At 37.2% G+C, this 18,689-nt stretch overlaps 1 pseudogene; it reads left to right on the top strand.

The window, feature by feature from the left end:
* Positions 1–4,008: 4,008 nt before the first annotated feature.
* On the top strand, positions 4,009–7,362 carry LOC119535087 (annotated as a pseudogene).
* Positions 7,363–18,689: the final 11,327 nt, after the last annotated feature.

Consider the following 18,689-nt stretch of genomic DNA (forward strand, 5'->3'; position numbering starts at 1 on the left):
GATGTAAAAGACCTATACAAAGAAAACTACATAACTCTACTAAAAGAAATAGAAGGGGACCTTAAAAAATGGAAAAATATTCCATGTTCATGGATAGGAAGGCTAAATGTCATTAAGATGTCAATTCTACCCAAACTCATCTACAGATTCAATGCAATCCCAATCAAAATTCCAACAACCTACTTTGCAGACTTGCAAAAGCTAGTTATCAAATTTATTTGGAAAGGGAAGATGCCTCGAATTGCTAAAGACACCCTAAAAAAGAAAAACGAAGTGGGAGGACTTACACTCCCTGACTTTGAAGCTTATTATAAAGCCACAGTTGCCAAAACAGCATGGTACTGGCACAAAGACAGACATATAGATCAATGGAATCGAATTGAGAATTCAGAGATAGACCCTCAGATCTATGGCCGACTGATCTTTGATAAGGCCCCCAAAGTCACTGAACTGAGCCATAATGGTCTTTTCAACAAATGGGGCTGGGAGAGTTGGATATCCATATCCAAAAGAATGAAAGAGGACCCCTACCTCACCCCCTACACAAAAATTAACTCAAAATGGACCAAAGATCTCAATATAAAAGAAAGTACCATAAAACTCCTAGAAGATAATGTAGGAAAACATCTTCAAGACCTTGTATTAGGCGGCCACTTCCTAGACTTTACACCCAAAGCACAAGCAACAAAAGAGAAAATAGATAAATGGGAACTCCTCAAGCTTAGAAGTTTCTGCACCTCAAAGGAATTTCTCAAAAAGGTAAAGAGGCAGCCAACTCAATGGGAAAAAATTTTTGGAAACCATGTATCTGACAAAAGACTGATATCTTGCATATACAAAGAAATCCTACAACTCAATGACAATAGTACAGACAGCCCAATTATAAAATGGGCAAAAGATATGAAAAGACAGTTCTCTGAAGAGGAAATATAAATGGCCAAGAAACACATGAAAAAATGTTCAGCTTCACTAGCTATTAGAGAGATGCAAATTAAGACCACAATGAGATACCATCTAACACCGGTTAGAATGGCTGCCATTAAACAAACAGGAAACTACAAATGCTGGAGGGGATGTGGAGAAATTGGAACTCTTATTCATTGTTGGTAGGACTGTATAATGGTTCAGCCACTCTGGAAGTCAGTCTGGCAGTTCCTTAGAAAACTAGATATAGAGTTACCATTCGACCCAGCGATTGCACTTCTCGGTATATACCCGGAGGATCGGAAAGCAGTGACACGAACAGATATCTGCACGCCAATGTTCATAGCAGCATTATTCACAATTGCCAAGAGATGGAAACAACCCAATTGTCCTTCAACAGATGAGTGGATAAATAAAATGTGGTATATACACACTATGGAATACTACGCGGCAGTAAGAAGGAACGATCTCGTGAAACATATGACAACATGGATGAACCTTGAAGACATAATGCTGAGCGAAATAAGCCAGGCACAAAAAGAGAAATATTATATGCTACCACTAATGTGAACTTTGAAAAATGTAAAACAAATGGTTTATAATGTAGAATGTAGGGGAACTAGCAGTAGAGAGCAATTAAGGAAGGGGGAACAATAATCCAAGAAGAACAGATAAGCTATTTAACGTTCTGGGGATGCCCAGAAATGACTATGGTCTGTTAATTTCTGATGGATATAGTAGGAACAAGTTCACAGAAATGTTGCTATATTATGTAACTTTCTTGGGGTAAAGTAGGAACATGTTGGAAGTTAAGCAGTTATCTTAGGTTAGTTGTCTTTTTCTTACTCCCTTGTTATGGTCTCTTTGAAATGTTCTTTTATTGTATGTTTGTTTTGTTTTTAACTTTTTTTTTCATACAGTTGATTTAAAAAAAGAAGGGAAAGTTAAAAAAAAAAAAAAAGAAAAACAAGGAAAAAAAAAAAAAGATGTAGTGCCCCCTTGAGGAGCCTGTGGAGAATGCAGGGGTATTCGCCTACCCCACCTCCATGGTTGCTAACATGACCACAGACATAGGGGACTGGTGGTTTGATGGGTTGAGCCCTCTACCATAAGTTTTACCCTTGGGAAGACGGTTGCTGCAAAGGAGAGGCTAGGCCTCCCTATATTTGTGCCTAAGAGTCTCCTCCTGAATGCCTCTTTGTTGCTCAGATGTGGCCCTCTCTCTCTGGCTAAGCCAACTTGAAAGGTGACATCACTGCCCTCCCCCCTACGTGGGATCAGACACCCAGGGGAGTGAATCTCCCTGGCAACGTGGAATATGACTCCCGGGGAGGAATGTAGACCCGGCATCGTGGGACGGAGAACATCTTCTTGACCAAAAGGGGGATGTGAAAGGAAATGAAATAAGCTTCAGTGGCAGAGAGATTCCAAAACGAGCCGAGAGGTCACTCTGGTGGGCACTCTTACGCACACTTTAGACAACCCTTTTTAGGTTCTAAAGAATTGGGGTAGCTGGTGGTGGATACCTGAAACTATCAAACTACAACCCAGAACCCATGAATCTCGAAGACAGATGTATAAAAATGTAGCTTATGAGGGGTGACAATGGGATTGGGAAACCCATAAGGACCACACTCCACTTTGTCTAGTTTATGGATGGATGAGTAGAAAAATAGGGGAAGGAAACAAACAGACAAAGGTACCCAGTGTTCTTTTTTACTTCAATTGCTCTTTTTCACTCTAATTATTATTCTTGTTATTTTTGTGTGTGTGCTAATGAAGGTGTCAGGGATTGATTTAGGTGATGAATGTACAACTATGTAATGATACTGTAAACAATCGAAAGTACGATTTGTTTTGTATGACTGCGTGGTATGTGAATATATCTCAATAAAATGATTTAAAAAAAAAAATACAATTGAAGCCTTGTGTATTTTTCTTTACCAATCATATAGATTAGCTTTTAAAAGAAAATGAAAAGAAGAAAAGCTAGGTAGACACTATTGTCTCCCAATGCTCACTCCCTGCTCCGAGTTGCTTCCAACTATTCTGGTTAGGAATAATCGACTCCTGCAGTTAATGCAAATATCATCAGAAGATCAGTAAAATTCCCACTAAACCCCTTGTTATTCAGACTGTATCTGTTCTAATAAATACAAACCTTTTTAGTTTAAAAAAAAAAAAAAAATGAGGGAAGGATTAAGACATTCCCAGACAAATAAAAGATGAGGAAGTTCATCACCTCTAGATCAACACTACAAGAAATGCTGAAGGGAGTTAAGCAGGTTTAAAGGAAGGGACACTAGACAATTGACTGAAGTCACATGGAGAAATAAAGATCTCCAATAAAGATAATGACATGGGTAAATATAAATACTATACTGTTGTATTCTTGATTTTTAAGTCCACATTTTACTTCCTACAAGATCTAAAATGCAACTGCATAAAATGTAAAAATAAATCAGTGGTTTTGTAATCATAATGTATAAATATGTAATCTGTGAAAAGATCTACAAACAGGTGCAGGAACAAAGAGGTATAGGAACATAGTTTATGTATGCTCTTGAAATTAAGTTGGCATCAAAGCAAATGAGATTGTTAGAGATTTAGGATGTTAAATTTAAGTCCCATGGTAGCCACACACAAAAATCATAGAGAGACCTTAGCAAGTGCCATGGTGGGGGCAGAGATTGGCCACAGTGGTGGTGCCTCTTCAACTAGCCTGTGGTGTCCAGCCCCACATGGAAGATATCAAGTTGTGCTAGTACAGGCATATAAATAATTAATACCTGAGGTTCAATGTAACATGGACATTTACAGTGATGACAGATAAATACAGATTCTTGAGAATCAAATACTAGTTGAAACACTTGTAAAATGAAAGGAATTTAGGAAGTTTTCATATACTCCATGGTTACAGGTGAAAGTCTGAAATCCTGATGCTTAAGCTCTATTCTAGATGATAGCTCCAACTCTTCAGGATATAAGGAAAAGGGATAATATTTCCACATTGATAGATCTTTGGTTGTACAGGTTTCCCAATGAGTGGATCACAATGACCATATTGTAGGGACTTCCCATTGTATGGCTGCTTCCAGATCTACTCGTGTTACAAGATCAGCCATGGGGTGATCTTTTGGATGAATCTTTTTGTGGTAGAGCTTTAAGGAATTGTAGCATTGCTCATCCTGAAGGAATCTCTTCTCATTCTCAGGTACAATCAAGATCACCAAAGAAGAGACTAGGGCCTGTGCAAATTCAGAAAGGAAATAGTAATGAAGTACCAAAGACTTAACACAGCAAAGTACTTGAGAATCATGGGTAAACCCTAGGAAAAGAGGACTTTCTTCTTTGGAAAAGGATAACATAGAAAGGCAGGTTATAGAAAATTGTGAGAGAAGGCAAACAGAACCTGTTTTACCAGTTTTAAAAAGAATTAAGCATTGTCTAAGATCTGAAGTACCAAACAGTTCAGAAGAAGATTCACCTATAAAATCAGACAAGGAATCAGTAAAACAGAGGAGCATAGTAGTTGACAATTATGCAGATTTTCAAGAGACTAAATGAGCTTGTTGATGTCTTATACTGGATGATGGTAAGAAAGGGGAAATTAAAAAGGTGAGGAGGAAGGGTCACTTAATTCTGCAGTAGCTGAAGAATTCGTAGGCTATTTGGCTGTCAGTGGTGCTGGTGACAATAATTCAGCTGTGATGACTGTCAGCTTGAAGGGAACACTAAACAAAATAGCACTGATTCCTATGTGTTGCAGGAAAAATCAGTATCTGGAAATGGGGATTTGGATATCCAAACTTCAATGTTCCTAGATAGTAGGAAGGAAGACAGTCATATAGACCATAACATGCCTTGCACAAATTCAGAAGAGCAAATTGGTGGACCACAAAATAGTAACTGCTAGCCCACCCACGGATCTTCTTTGGTGATCTTAATTGTACCTGAGAGTGAGAAGAGATTCCTTCAGGATGAGCAATACTACAGTTCCTTAAAGTTCTACCACAAAAAGATTCATCCAAGCCGTTTAACCCCATGGCTGATCTTGTAACATGAGTAGATCGGGAAGCAGCCATACTATGGCTAACTACTGAGCCAGCTGTGGGGCCCTTTTCTGAAATTTGGTCATCTTTAAGGGACTCTGAGGAGGAAGTAGATGTGGTGGGAGACAACAGTGCCTCAAAAGAACAGTGTAATGAAAACACCAATAATGTCCTGGACACAAATCTTAAGAGTGTGCCAGTCTCTGGAGAACCAGAACCACCTTCTGTTGTAGACTGTGTTTCAGCTCAAATGATGTCTTTAGCAGAACCTCCAGAACATCATTATACCCCATGAACTTCACCACAAAGGGGGGCCCCTACCAGAATTCGTCCCACTAAAAACAGTTCTCCTTGCAGAGAAAATGGACAATATGAGGAGGATAATCTTAGTCCCAATGAAACGAATGCAACTGTTAGTGGTAAAATAAGTGAGTCTCATACAAATCCAGATGAAATATCTCAGAATGAAAAAGGGATATGTTCTGACTCTGAAAATTATGGAAGGTCTAAGTAAGCCACCTTCAGAGGCAAGACTCAATATCGGGCATTTGCCATCTGCCAAAGAGAGTGCCAGTCAGCACATTATAGAAGACAAGATGGTGATCCTGATGTTTATTACTTTGAATCACATCATGTGGCACTGAAACGCAACAAAGATTATCAGATTACCAGAGACTGTTACAGATGATTGCTGCATTCTCAAGCAGTTCAAGACCTTGAAAGTTTAGGCAGACACCAGAGAGAAGCACTAAAAAATCCCATTGGATTTGTGGAAAAACTTCAGAAGAGGGCTGATATAGGGCTTCTTATCCACAGAGAATTGTTCAGTTGCCTGAGATTGCATGCGACCGATACACCAATAGCCTTGGGAACTTTGAAAGAGAATTTAAAAACCAAAAAAGACATACTAGGACAGTTAAATTAGTTTTTGATAAAGTAGGTTTACCTGCTAGACCAAAAAGTCCTTTAGACCCTAAGGAGGATGGGGAGTCCTTTTCATACTATATGTTGCCTTTGAGTGATGGTCTAGAAGGCTCAAACAGTCGTCCTCAGATGATAAGAGGATGCCTGTGTGATAATACCAAACCTGAAACATTTAACCAGTTGTGGAGTATAGAACAGAAAAAAGCTTGAACAGCTACTCCTGAAATACCCTCCTGAAGAAGTAAAATCTTGATGCTGGCAGAAGATAGCAGATGAACTGGGCAATAGGACAGCAAAACAGGTGGCCAGCCAAGTGCAGAAGTATTTCATAAAGCTGACTAAAGCTGGCATTCCAGTCCCAGGCAGAACACCAAACTTATATATGTTGTTCTAGTTTGCTAATGCTGCAGAATGCAAAACACCAGAGATGGATAGGCTTTTATAAAATGGGGGTTTATTTCACTACACAGTTACAGTCTTAAGGCCACAAAACGTCCAAGGTAACACATCAGTAATTGGGTACCTTCACTGGAGATGGCCAATGGCGTCCGGAAAACCTCTGTTAGCTGGGAAGGCACATGGCTGGCGTCTGCTCCAAAGTTCTGGTTTCAAAATGGCTTCTCCCAGGACATTCCTCTCTAGCAAGCTTGCTCCTCTTCAAATAACATCACTCACAGCTGCACTCCATCCAGTCTCTTTGAGTCAGCATGTTTTATATGGCTCCACTGATCAAGGCCCACCCTGAATGGGTGGGGCCAAGCCTCCATGGGAACATCTCATCAAAATTATCACCGACAGCTGGGTGGGGCACATTTCAAGCAAATCCAACCAGCACCAAAAACTTCTGCCCCACACAAGACTACAAAGATAATGGCATTTGGGGGACACAATACACTCAAACCGGCACATATGTACTTATATATGTACTCCAAAAAGTCTTCAACAAGCGGACAACAGCATCCTCTTAAGAAGCATCTCTTTAAACCTTCCTAACATGACATCCCAACAACCTCCAGTGTATATGGATGAAAATGATGACTGAACCTTTTTCATAGCCACATGAATATGACTGTCAAGGAAGCATCAGATGAAGAAAGTATTCCTATTATATATAGGAATTTACCTGAATATAAAGAATATTACAATTTAAAAAGTTAAAGAAGCAGAAATTTCAGCAGAGCCGTGCTGAAAGTGGCTTTGTGCAACATGTGGACTTCAAGGGTGATAACTGGCACAGAACCTATCCACAGGGTGTTCGGTGGCACTGCCAGGATTGTCCTCCAGATATGTCTTTGGATTTCTGTGACTCTTGTTTAGACTGCCTACATGAAACAGATATTCACAAGGAAGATTACCAATTAGAACCTATTTATAGATCAGAGACATTCTTAGAAACTACTGTGTGTCCCAGGGCACCAATTATAATTGTCTTGACCCAAACTACTTTCCAGCAAACAAATGACATGGAAGAGACCATCATTTACTACTGCTCTTCAACACATAGCAATGGCATCATTAATTATGTGCATAGTGTGGAAAGATTCTCTGCTTTCCCTGAAATGACGCTCACAACATGACAGCTTCCTGAGTGTTCTCGTCAAGTACAGCTCGGCACCGTTGTGGCTCTAGATCACTGTTCAGTGGCTGAACATTCCTGGTAAGCAAAGGGTTTTCATGGTGAATTTTTCACCACCACCTTAAAGCCTTTTTAGGTGGTGATTTTAATGTGTGAGATGGAGTACACATTAAAGAGAGTAAATTCCAAAGGTTTCAGAGAAGTCGATTGTAAATATGATAATGAGAAGACAAAATATTTATATAAAAACAATTTAGTAGCTTTCAGTTTTATTGTGAAAATAGATTTCAGCACAGAAACTGACTTCTTTAGCTAAAGTTTTAACCAATGATGGTGTTTGCTTCTAGGATATACACTCTGAAAGAACTCACTGTCCCAGTGGTGGCCACTGATGGTCGTTAGTAAATTGGAGCTGCTTAACCATATTGATGTCTAATCCTTATTACCAACAGGGAAGCACTTCAGGAGGCAACTGTGGCATTGCTTCCTTAACCAGCTCATGGTGTGTGAGTGTTATAAAAGTATCACTCAGATTTTTTAAATGTAATGTTATATGAGATGATCATGTGATATTTACAAACTATGGTGAAAGTCTCTAATTCACAACATTAATTCCTTTAAAATACACAGCCTTCTGCCTCTGTATTTGGAGTTGTCAGTGCAACTCAACAAAAAAACTGCCTAATATAAAAATCATATATATGGCAATAATTTCCCTCTTTTACAGTCTGCAAAGATCCGTAAAAGATTGTATTTTTATTACTATTTAAACAAGTGATTAAATTTAGTCTGCACAGTGAGCAAGAGTTCACATGCATTCTTTTATACTGCTGGATTTTGTCATGCATCATTTAAAACATTTTGTATGTTTCTTCTCATCCGTGTATATGGTATGTTCTTGAATAATGTTCATTTGTCAGGCTAACTGTGAGAAATAAAGCACGTGGATACTGTCTTTATATTATAAACAAAACACAGAGAATATGCAAACTCGTACAGACAGAAAGTACAGTACAGGTTACCAGGGGTGGGAGGAAGGGCAATGGGGCGTAAATGCACAGCAAGTTTAGGGTTTCTGTTTGGGTGAACTGAAAGTTCTAGTAATGGATGGTGGTAAGGGTACTGCAACATTGTGGATGTTATTAATCCCACTAAATTGTATGCTTAGGAGGGTTTGGATGGGAAGATTTATTTTGTATACATGTTTCCACAATTAAAAATACATGGACGTATTATTGCTCAAGGAATATGTGTGCAATTTTCTGTTGTATGTTCAGAAAATAGATAAATAGATGATAGATAATAGATAGAATGAAATAGCAAAGGTGGTAAAAGGTTGAAATTGGTGCCTCTTAGTATCTGGGAGTGTGGGGGTATGTTGGGGTTCTCTGTATGGGGTTTGTATTGTTTTTCAACTGTTCTAGAAGTTTGAAAATATTTCAAAATAAAAAGTTAAAAAAGATAAAGACAACAGGGAAATTGAAAAAAAAATCTAATGGGAAAAATCTGGAGAAAACCAAACTTGAAAAAGAAAACAACAAAGAAACCATTAGGATTGAGAAAGGGGTCATATCAGACATGGGATAGATTTTTAAATTATAAGATATTTTGATATACAACTCTTGCCAAATTTTTGTAAATCTAAATAAAACAGACAAGTTGTCTTTCTACAAGAAGAAGTAGAAAAGCTAAATATGCCAATAATCATGAAAGAAATGAGAGAAGTTTAATAAGACCTGACAGTATATAGGCCCAGCTGGCTTTATTGAGAAGTTCTTTTAGACCTTCAAAGATCACATACTTCCATATTATTTATACACTTTCAAAAGACAGATATTCATTTTATCTAGCTTAATTCAAGCAAAGCATCCCATATGAAAGCAAAGAATGAACTCACTTTAGAAAACAGTTGCAAAAAATCTTGGTGTGCAAATATCAAAAGAATAATATGACTAAGTTCAGTTTGTTCTAAGAATAGTTCAACAGAAAAAATCTATTGATGTGATGCATTATATTATTTCATTTTATTCAAAAATGTGTATTAAGCTATCTAGATGTCATTTGATGTGTTAATCCCTGGGAATAAAATAGTGAGCTAGATAAACATTGCTTTTCTTTTGTGGAAGTGGTCACAAAGAAGTCAAACAAACACAAGTGTACAATAATATATGAAGTGATGTATGAAGTTGAACAACATCTCAATGTCCTAGAAGTCCGCAGAACAGAAAATGAAAGAACAAAAGAAAGAATGGAGAAAAAAATCAAAAAAATCAAAATGGATCTCAGGGATAAGATAGATAAAATAAAACATCCAAACTTAAGACTCATTGGTGTCCCAGAAGGGGAAGAGAAGGGTAAAGGTCTAGAAAGAGTATTCAAAGAAATTGTTGGGGAAAACTTCCCAAACCTTCTACACAATATAAATACACAAAGCATAAATGCCCAGTGAACTCCAAATAGAATAAATCCAAATAAACCCACTCCAAGACATATTCTGATCAGACTCCCAAATACTGAAGAGAAGGAGCAAGTTCTGAAAGCAGCAAGAGAAAAGAAATTCACCACATACAAAGGAAACAATATAATACTAAGTTGTGACTACTCAGCAGCCACCATGGAGGCGAGAAAGCAGTGGCATGACATATTTAAAATTCTGAGTGAGAAAAATTTCCAGCCAAGAATACTTTATCCAGCAAAACTCTCCTTCAAATTTGAGGGAGAGCTTAATTTTTTCACAGACAAACAAATGCTGAGAGACTTTGCCAATAATCTGCCCTACTTCAGATACTAAAGGAAGCCCTGCTGACAAAGAAACAAAGAAAGGAGAAAGAGATACAGAGAATTTTAACACACATATATAGAACCTTACATCCCAAATCACCAGGACAATCATTTTTCTCTAGTGATCACGGATCTTTCTCCAGAAGGGATCATAAGCTGGATCATAAAACAAGCCTCAATAAATTAAAAAAAAATTGAATATATTCAAAGCACATTCTCTGACCACAATGGAATACAAATAGAAGACAATAATTTTTGAATTGTAACTCCACTATTTACTTCCTACATGATATAAAATACACAAACTATAATGACAAATCAGTGGTTTTGAACTCAACATAAAATATGTAATTTTAGACAACTATATAAAGGTGGGGGAATGGAGGAGTATAAGAACATAGTTTATGTGTCCTATTGAAGTGAAGGTGGTACCAAAGAAAAACAAGATTGTTAAGGATTTAAGAGGTTAATTTTAAGCCCCACAGTAAACAAAAAGAAATTATCAGAGAATATGACCATAGAGTTGAAAAGTAGAGTATGGGTTAAGAGAAATGGGGGAAGGGGCAATGGGGAGTTAAGAAATGAGTGTAGGGTTGCTGTTTGAGGTGAAGGGAAATTTCTAGTAAAGGATGGTGGGAAAGAGCATTACAACATTCTAAATGTGATTAATCCCACTAATGGAATGCTAGGGAGGGGGTGGAATGAGAAGATTTAGGCTGTATATATGTTTCCACAATTGAAAAAATAAAATAAAAGATAGTCTAAACAGATGACAATTGAATGCCAAGGATGAACCTGGATGGGATTGGAGGATGGAGGACAGGAGGCTCAAAGGGACACAGTTGAGACATAAGGAAAAGGAAATATAGAATGTAAGCTTTGTATCATTGTTGAATCTCTTGTACTTCTTAGCTGTGCTTAATGGGACTGCATAAAAGAATGTTCTTGTTCATGTGAAGTGTATACGTGAATTACAGTGTTTGTTCAAGGATGTGTGCAGCTAGCTCTCGTATGTTCAGAAGACAGAGCAATAGATGATGGATGATAGATAGGGAGGGAGGGAAAGAAAGAAATAGCGATGTGACAGCATGTTAAAGTTGGTGGATTGGGGTATCGGGGGAGGGAGGTCAGGGTATGATGGAATTCTGTGTATGGGGTTTGTATTATTTTTGCAACTGTTCCTATAACTTTGAATTTATTTCAAAATAAAAAAAAGTAATGGTAAATCTATGGTTTTGAACATATAATGCACAAAGATATAATTTGTAACAAGTACAAAAGAGATGTTGGGGGATGGAAGGGTATAAGTACAATGTAGGTGATGCAACTGAAGTTAAGTTGGTATCAAATAAAAAGTGATTTTTGTAAAAAAAAAAAGAAAAGAAAAGAAAAGAAAGAATCAAATATCTAGGAATAAATTCACCAGGAATATAAAAGACTTTTACACAGAAAACTACAAAACTTTGAAAGAAATTAAAGAATACCTAAATAAATGGAACAACATTCAATGCCCAAGGATTCGAAGACTGATTATTGTTAAGATGTCAATTCTACCCAACGTGATTTACAGAGTCAGTGCAATCCCAGTCAAAATTCCAACAGCTTTCTTTGCAGAAGTGGAAAAACCAATCATCAAATTTATATGGAAGAGTAAGGGGCCCTGAATAGCCCAAACCCCATCTTTAAAAAGAACAAAGTGGGAGAGTTCATACTTCCTGATTTAAAAACTTAATACAAAGCTACAGTAATCAAAACAGCATGGTCTGGCACAAGGACATATAGACTAATGGAATAGAATTCACAGTTCAGAAATAAACCCTCATTATCTATGGCCAATTGATTTTTGGCAAGGGTGCCAAGTCCACTCAATGGAGAAAGAATAGCCTCTTCAACCAATGGTGCTAGAAAAACTGGATGCCCACATGAAAAGAATGTAAGTGGATCTCTTCTTCACACTTTATATAAAAATTAACACAAAATGGATCTAGGATGTAAACATAAGAGCTAACACTATAAAACTCATAGAAGAAAACATAAGGGGGAAACTTCATAACATTTTACTTGGTAGTAATTTCTTAGACATGATACCAAATGCATGAGAAACAAAAGAAAAAATAGATAAAATGGACATCATCAAAATTGTACACCACAGGACCCTATCAAGAAAGTGAAAAGACAACCTAAAGAATGGAAGAAAATATTGGGAAACCATTTATCTGATAAGAGTTTAATATCCAGAATATATAAAAATTGCCACAACTCAAAAACAAAAAGACAACCCAATTAAAAAACTGACAAAGGACTTGAATAGACATTTCTCCAAAGGTATACTAATGGCCAATAAGCACATGAAAAAAACGCTTGATGCTATTGATCATCAGGGAAATCCAAATCAAATCCATAATGAGATACCATTTTACACTCACTAGAATGGTTACTATTTAAAAATGGAAAATAAGTGTTGATGAGTATGTGGAGAAATAGGAACCCTTGTACATTGTTGTTGGGAATGTAATATGGTGCAGGTACTGTGGAAAATAGTTTGGCATTTCCTTAGAATGTTAAGAACAGGATTACCATATGACCTGGCAATCCCACTTCTAGGTATACACCCATTAATTGAAAGTAGGGACTTGAACAGACATTTGCACACCAACGTTCATAGCAGTATTATTCACTATTGCCAAAAGATGCAAGCAACCCAAGTTCCATCAATGGAAGCATGAATAAACAAAATATGGTATATACATACAATAGAATATTATATGACTATAAAAAGGAATGAAGTTCTGATACATGCTACAATACCTTGAAGACTTAATGTTAAGCCAGACTCAAAAGGAGAAATATTATATGATCCCACGTAATTGAAACAATTAGAATATGTAAATTTATAGAATACAGATTATCAGGGGCTGGAGCTGGGGTGGGGAATGGGGAGTTAATGCTTAATGGGTACAGATATCCTGTTTGAGGTGTTGGAAAAGTTTTGGTGATGGATGGTGGTGACGGTAGCACAACATTATGAATGTATTTAACATCACTGAATTATATACTTGAAAGAACTTAAAAGATTAATTCTAGGTTGTATATATGTTCCCAGAATAAAAATAAATTTTAAGAACTATAGTTGTCTATAACACAAAAGGTGAACCCTATTGTAAACTATGGACTATATAATTTTAATAATATTGTTTCATCAATTGTAACAAAGTTACCACACTAATGCAAAATGTTTATAATAGGGAAAACTGTGGAGGTTGGGAGTTGGGAGTGTACTGGAAACTGCTTTCTGCATAAGTTTTCTGAAAACCTACAACTGCTCGAATAAAAAAAAAACAAAAACACAAGATACCTTTCTTAGTCAATGCAGTAATGGGTTGACTGATGTTCCTCCCCAAAATATGTCCACCTAGAACCTGTGAATGTCATCTTATTTGGAAAAAGCGCCTTTGCAGGTATAATTAAGTTAAGGATCTTGAGATGAGATCATCCTGGATTTTCCAGGTGGGCCCTAACTCTGATGACATGTGCCCTTATAAGAGAAGACACAGAGGAGAGGATGATAAGTAGATGGAGGCAGAAATTGGAGTGACGCATCCTCAAGAGTCATGGAATGGATTCTCCCCTGAGTCTCCAGAAGAAACCTATGCTGTCGGCACCCTAACTTCAGACTTCTGGTCTCCAGAGCTATTAGTACATACATTCTGTTGGTTTAAGCCACCACGTTTGTGGTAATTGTCACGGGGGCTCTAGGAAACTAACACACATGCCAAAAAGGCATTTGATAAATTTAAAACCCATTCCAACTTAAAAAGAAAAAAATTTAGTAAATTAGGCATTATGTGAAAAATATCTCAAAAAATCAGACAATGCTACACTTTAGGGTGAAAGACAAAGTCTCCTATATTATTTAATTTAGTTCTGGATGTTCCTTCCAATACAATAAGATAGAAAATATAAAACAGGACTAGTTACTAGAAGGGTCACGGTAAACGGTCATTATTTCAGATGTCATGATATGGAAACCCAAAGGAATCAACTTAAAAAATGATTAAATTTCAGATGTCAGTAAGGTGGTCAGTTGAAAAATATTAAAAATCAGTTGCATTCCTATGCCTATACCCTTAATAATTAGTTAGAAAAATAATCCAATTTTTAATGCAATAAAAATATAAAATACTTAGAAATAAATTTTAAAGTGCTGGGCCTAATGACAAAATCATAACATTTAATTGAGGGAACATAAAATAAGAATCAAACCAAGGAAGAGGGCTACTGTATTTCTAGATGGAAAAATTTAATTTACTGTTATAAAAGATATAATCTCTCTCCAGATAAATTGCTATATTTACCACAATGTAAATACTAAAGGGATTTTTAAAAACTGAACAAAATTATTCTAAAGTTCAGCTGAAAAAGTGAAACTGAGAAAACAGTCAATACTATTTAAACAATAGTAATAATGTTCCATTAATATTATTTAATAACATAAGAAATTTTTCAAAATATATTAACTCATTTAAAGATTACAAAATGTTATAAGCATAATTTATTTTTTAAAAAAGAAATCTATGCATAAGAAGGGTTTTGAGTAAATATACCAAAATGTTGTAAGTGGTTTTCTCTGGATGATGGAATAATGGATTTTTTTTTTTAAGCTCATCTGCATTTCCTCAATTTCCTGAAATAAACATAGCATGATAGTGTAAAAAAAAAAACTAAATGTTTCTTTTATAAAAATCTACATAACACCTTTACTCCTTCAGGAAATCTTCCCTTACTTATTCCCATACCCCCAGATATGGGCTATGTGACTGCGCTTGATTATCTGTATTATTACAGATATAATTAATATATCATAATTCTTTGGCTTTCTCTCTACCAGCCTTGTAAGTTTTTTGCAAAGGGAATTGTGTCTTTTATCTCTGTGTCCCTAATATAGAGTCTAGAATATAGCAGATCCTCAAGTATTTGTTGACTGAATGAACGAAAAAAAGAAATACAGAAATAAGTAAAATTGCAACTCCTTATATGACCACTAGAAGGAAGCACATCCCCACCAACAAAGCTCCAAGCGCTTAGGGTATTTTTGTTTGGTTTTTGTTTTTGTATTTTTTTTAAAATGAGACTGTTAGAATCTGAGAAACCTTCAGGAAGGTATTATCAAAAGCCCACCGGGGTGACTGAATGTGGCCATTTCTAACAGTAGGATGTCTATTCTAAGATGTGATAGTCCCAAAATATCCCATTTTATCCAAACTTATTGTACTTAATATCTGCACCATTCATTTTGGCACTTAGGAAAAGCCGTTTTACTGGTTATTAAATTGTAACCTCTATGTCTTGCTTCCACTACCAGAGAGTAAGCTTATTTTTAAGTTCATTCGTCTCTCATTATCCAGTTCAGTTCTAGTCAGAACAGGGGTGCAAACGTAAGTATTTAATTGAATTAAAAGGTTAACATTCTCCCTTGAATCATTGCAGATGTGTGCCATTCTAAGAAAATCAAACATGTGAAACTCCAAACTTATGAAACCCCCAAATTATGTAATGATTATAAGCATTTTCTCAGATTTATAGAATGTTTCAAAAGAAAGTTACAATAAAAAGCCTCTCATGATGCATTTAAAATATGATGTCCTGTAAAATTTAAATCTCTATGATTTAAAGAGGGGCAGTCTGTTGCTGATGAGATTTGAGGAGCAGACAAGTTCATTCAAGAGGGAAAACGCTGCCTCCAGAGGAAGGCATGCCTGGAATGTGTTTGATGTTAAAAAGAAAAAAAGGTAGGTGGGGGGGAATCTATTTAATTGAAGAGCTGTGTGTTATAAGGACTGTGATATATACAGAGCCTAAAGAGGAAAGCTCCGAGGGGCAGTAGCTTTTTGGTTGTTTTCCAGCATTGACCACAAAAGGTGTGGTGATGCTAGAGCTCAAATCTCAGCTCAGCAACCTGCTAATGTGTGTGAGTTTAGACAAGTTACTCAACCTCTCAATGCCTCCGTTGTCCCTTACGTAAAATGGGGATGATAATTACAACCTACTATATAGGATTCTTATGAGAATTGATTGAAATGATATCTGAGAAGTGCTTAGAATGGTTCCTGGATATAGTAATGCTCAAAATATGTGCTATAATATAAAGTCATTCAACAACTTACATATTAAAAATTCAACAAATTGTGCCTGGCACAGAGTAAGCACTATACAATGTATGCTGTTATTTCATAAAGAGAAGGGTCCTGGCAAGTCCATAAGATTTCTGATCCTTTTGGAAGGTGTGTTTCCATCAAATATGTGGTCACAAGACTACTGCATGGTTTGATGACACCAGCTATTGTTGTTATGCCAGTTCCTTTTTTTTTTTCATGATTTTATATTCAATCAGTAACCTTATGATTAGCGGTATATGTAGACATTTTACTAAGGATAAAATGTATTGCCATGCTGATATGAATATAACTAATATGCCACACTTTATTAGTTTAGAGAACAAAGTAAGGTTACATGCCTTTAATGTTTAATTTGGAAGCACTTTAAGCTCTTTCCTGATCAAATGAACAGGAATTAACACTTTCTGAGGGTTCCTTCCCCATAAATATTCTAAAGGTAACACGATTCATTCAATTCAATCAACAAGTACTTATTGAGCACCTACTGTGTGCCAGATAATATCTGGATGTCGGAGTTAGAACAGTGAACAAAACAGACCCCTAAAATCCCTAAAATCCATGTGCTTGTAGATCTTACATTCTAGTGGAAGAGACAGACAATAATTAAGGAGTGAGTTAAATATTATCATAGCTGGATAGTGATAAGTATTAAGGAGAAAAATAAAGCAAGCAAATGGGGAGGTAATGGTGGGGGGGAGGGCGCAATTTTAGATAGAGAAGTCAGAGAAGTCAGGACCTGAAGGAGATGGGGGCTGCATCCACTGGTGTGAGAGCCAGTTAACCTTGTGGCTCATGCACTGTGACTTGTGAGAGAGCAGGGATTCAAGAGTCCCCCTCTCTGGGTCAATCTCCACAACTGCTCTCCCAAGACAGCCTGGCCTGCTGAACTCAGAGGCAGCAGAGATCCTCAGCACCACCCAGGACCACCTCTCACATGTGCAGGTGCAGTCTCTTAACCCGGGAAGACCACAAACCTACCTCTCCTGCTACTGCTGCCTCTGAGACAACGGGGGTCCCAGTGGGCCCATGTTCCAGGCCCCTCTCTAGGGCGGAAGCAGCTCACCCCCCATCCCAGACTCTCTCTGGGATCACCGTATCCCCAAATTGGGCCCAGGGATCACAGAACATCCCTTGCTCTCTCTGGCTTTCAACCACAGAAATAGCTACCTTATAAGATGACAGGTAGAAGGTTTTCCTGGCCCAAACAGACAATCCCCAAGTAAAACAGTCCAACAATGATCTATTTCCTAAGGTCTTGATTATTCTACCTCAGGCGGTGTCACATGAGACAAAGAGTATTCTAATCCAGGGCTCAGCAACTTTTTCTGTAAAGGAGCAGATGGTAAATATTTTAGGCTTGTGGGCCACACAGGTTTTGGTTGCTACTGCTGCTGCTGCTTCTTGTCTTCCCCCTCTTCCTCCTCCTCCTTTTTGATAACTCATTAAAAAGGTAACAAAATGGACAACAGAGTGTTTGTAAATAACTTTAAAGGTAAAAGAAATTCTTAGCTCACGGGCTGTACAGAAAGAGGTCGGGGGCTGTAGTCTGACAACCCCTGTTTCAATTCATGTGTTGGCTACTCACATTAAAATAGTAAGTTGTTTCAATGTTAATAAATCAGTCTTTTATTGGGTTATGTTTGTTGGTTTATTTAGCATGAATAATTTCCTCTGATGCTTCAGATAATGTATATGAAATGACTTTCAAGACCTGGCACATAGTAGGTTCTCAAATGGTTGCAGGGTGAAAAAAATGTATTATTTCCAGGGTTCTCTCCAGGAGGAAACTGTTCCTTTATATGCCTTGGTAGGCCATGTGGATGTGGAGGTGATTTTTCAAGGGTATGGTTGGGAACTGACAGTGATGCAGAGAGGGAAGGTGCTGTGCATGAGAAATGAATGAGCAAATGAAGGTTGGGCAGAGGAGTGAATGGGGAGAACAGATGTGGACAACACGGAGGAGCCTGGAGCTCAAGAGGAAAAGTGGACAGAGACACAGTCCTGTGGCAGAGAGGCCAGAAGACTTTTATCAACCAGGTATGTAATATTCCATTTTAAATTTTTTGTACTGCTGCAATATAAACCCCTTCTACATCCCAAACCTCCAGTTTGTGGCTTTTTCTTTTGTCTTCACAAGCAAGACTGTGGCTAACTTTAAATCGGTGGCATTTATTGGAAGATATGGAGCAGATCAAAGAATTGAAAGCACTGCTGAAGAGCTAGGCACAGAAAAGCAGCTTTGGCATTCTAGCTAGC

Source organism: Choloepus didactylus, chromosome 5, assembly GCF_015220235.1.
Source record: "Choloepus didactylus isolate mChoDid1 chromosome 5, mChoDid1.pri, whole genome shotgun sequence".
In the NCBI taxonomy this organism is placed as follows: domain Eukaryota; kingdom Metazoa; phylum Chordata; class Mammalia; order Pilosa; family Megalonychidae; genus Choloepus; species Choloepus didactylus.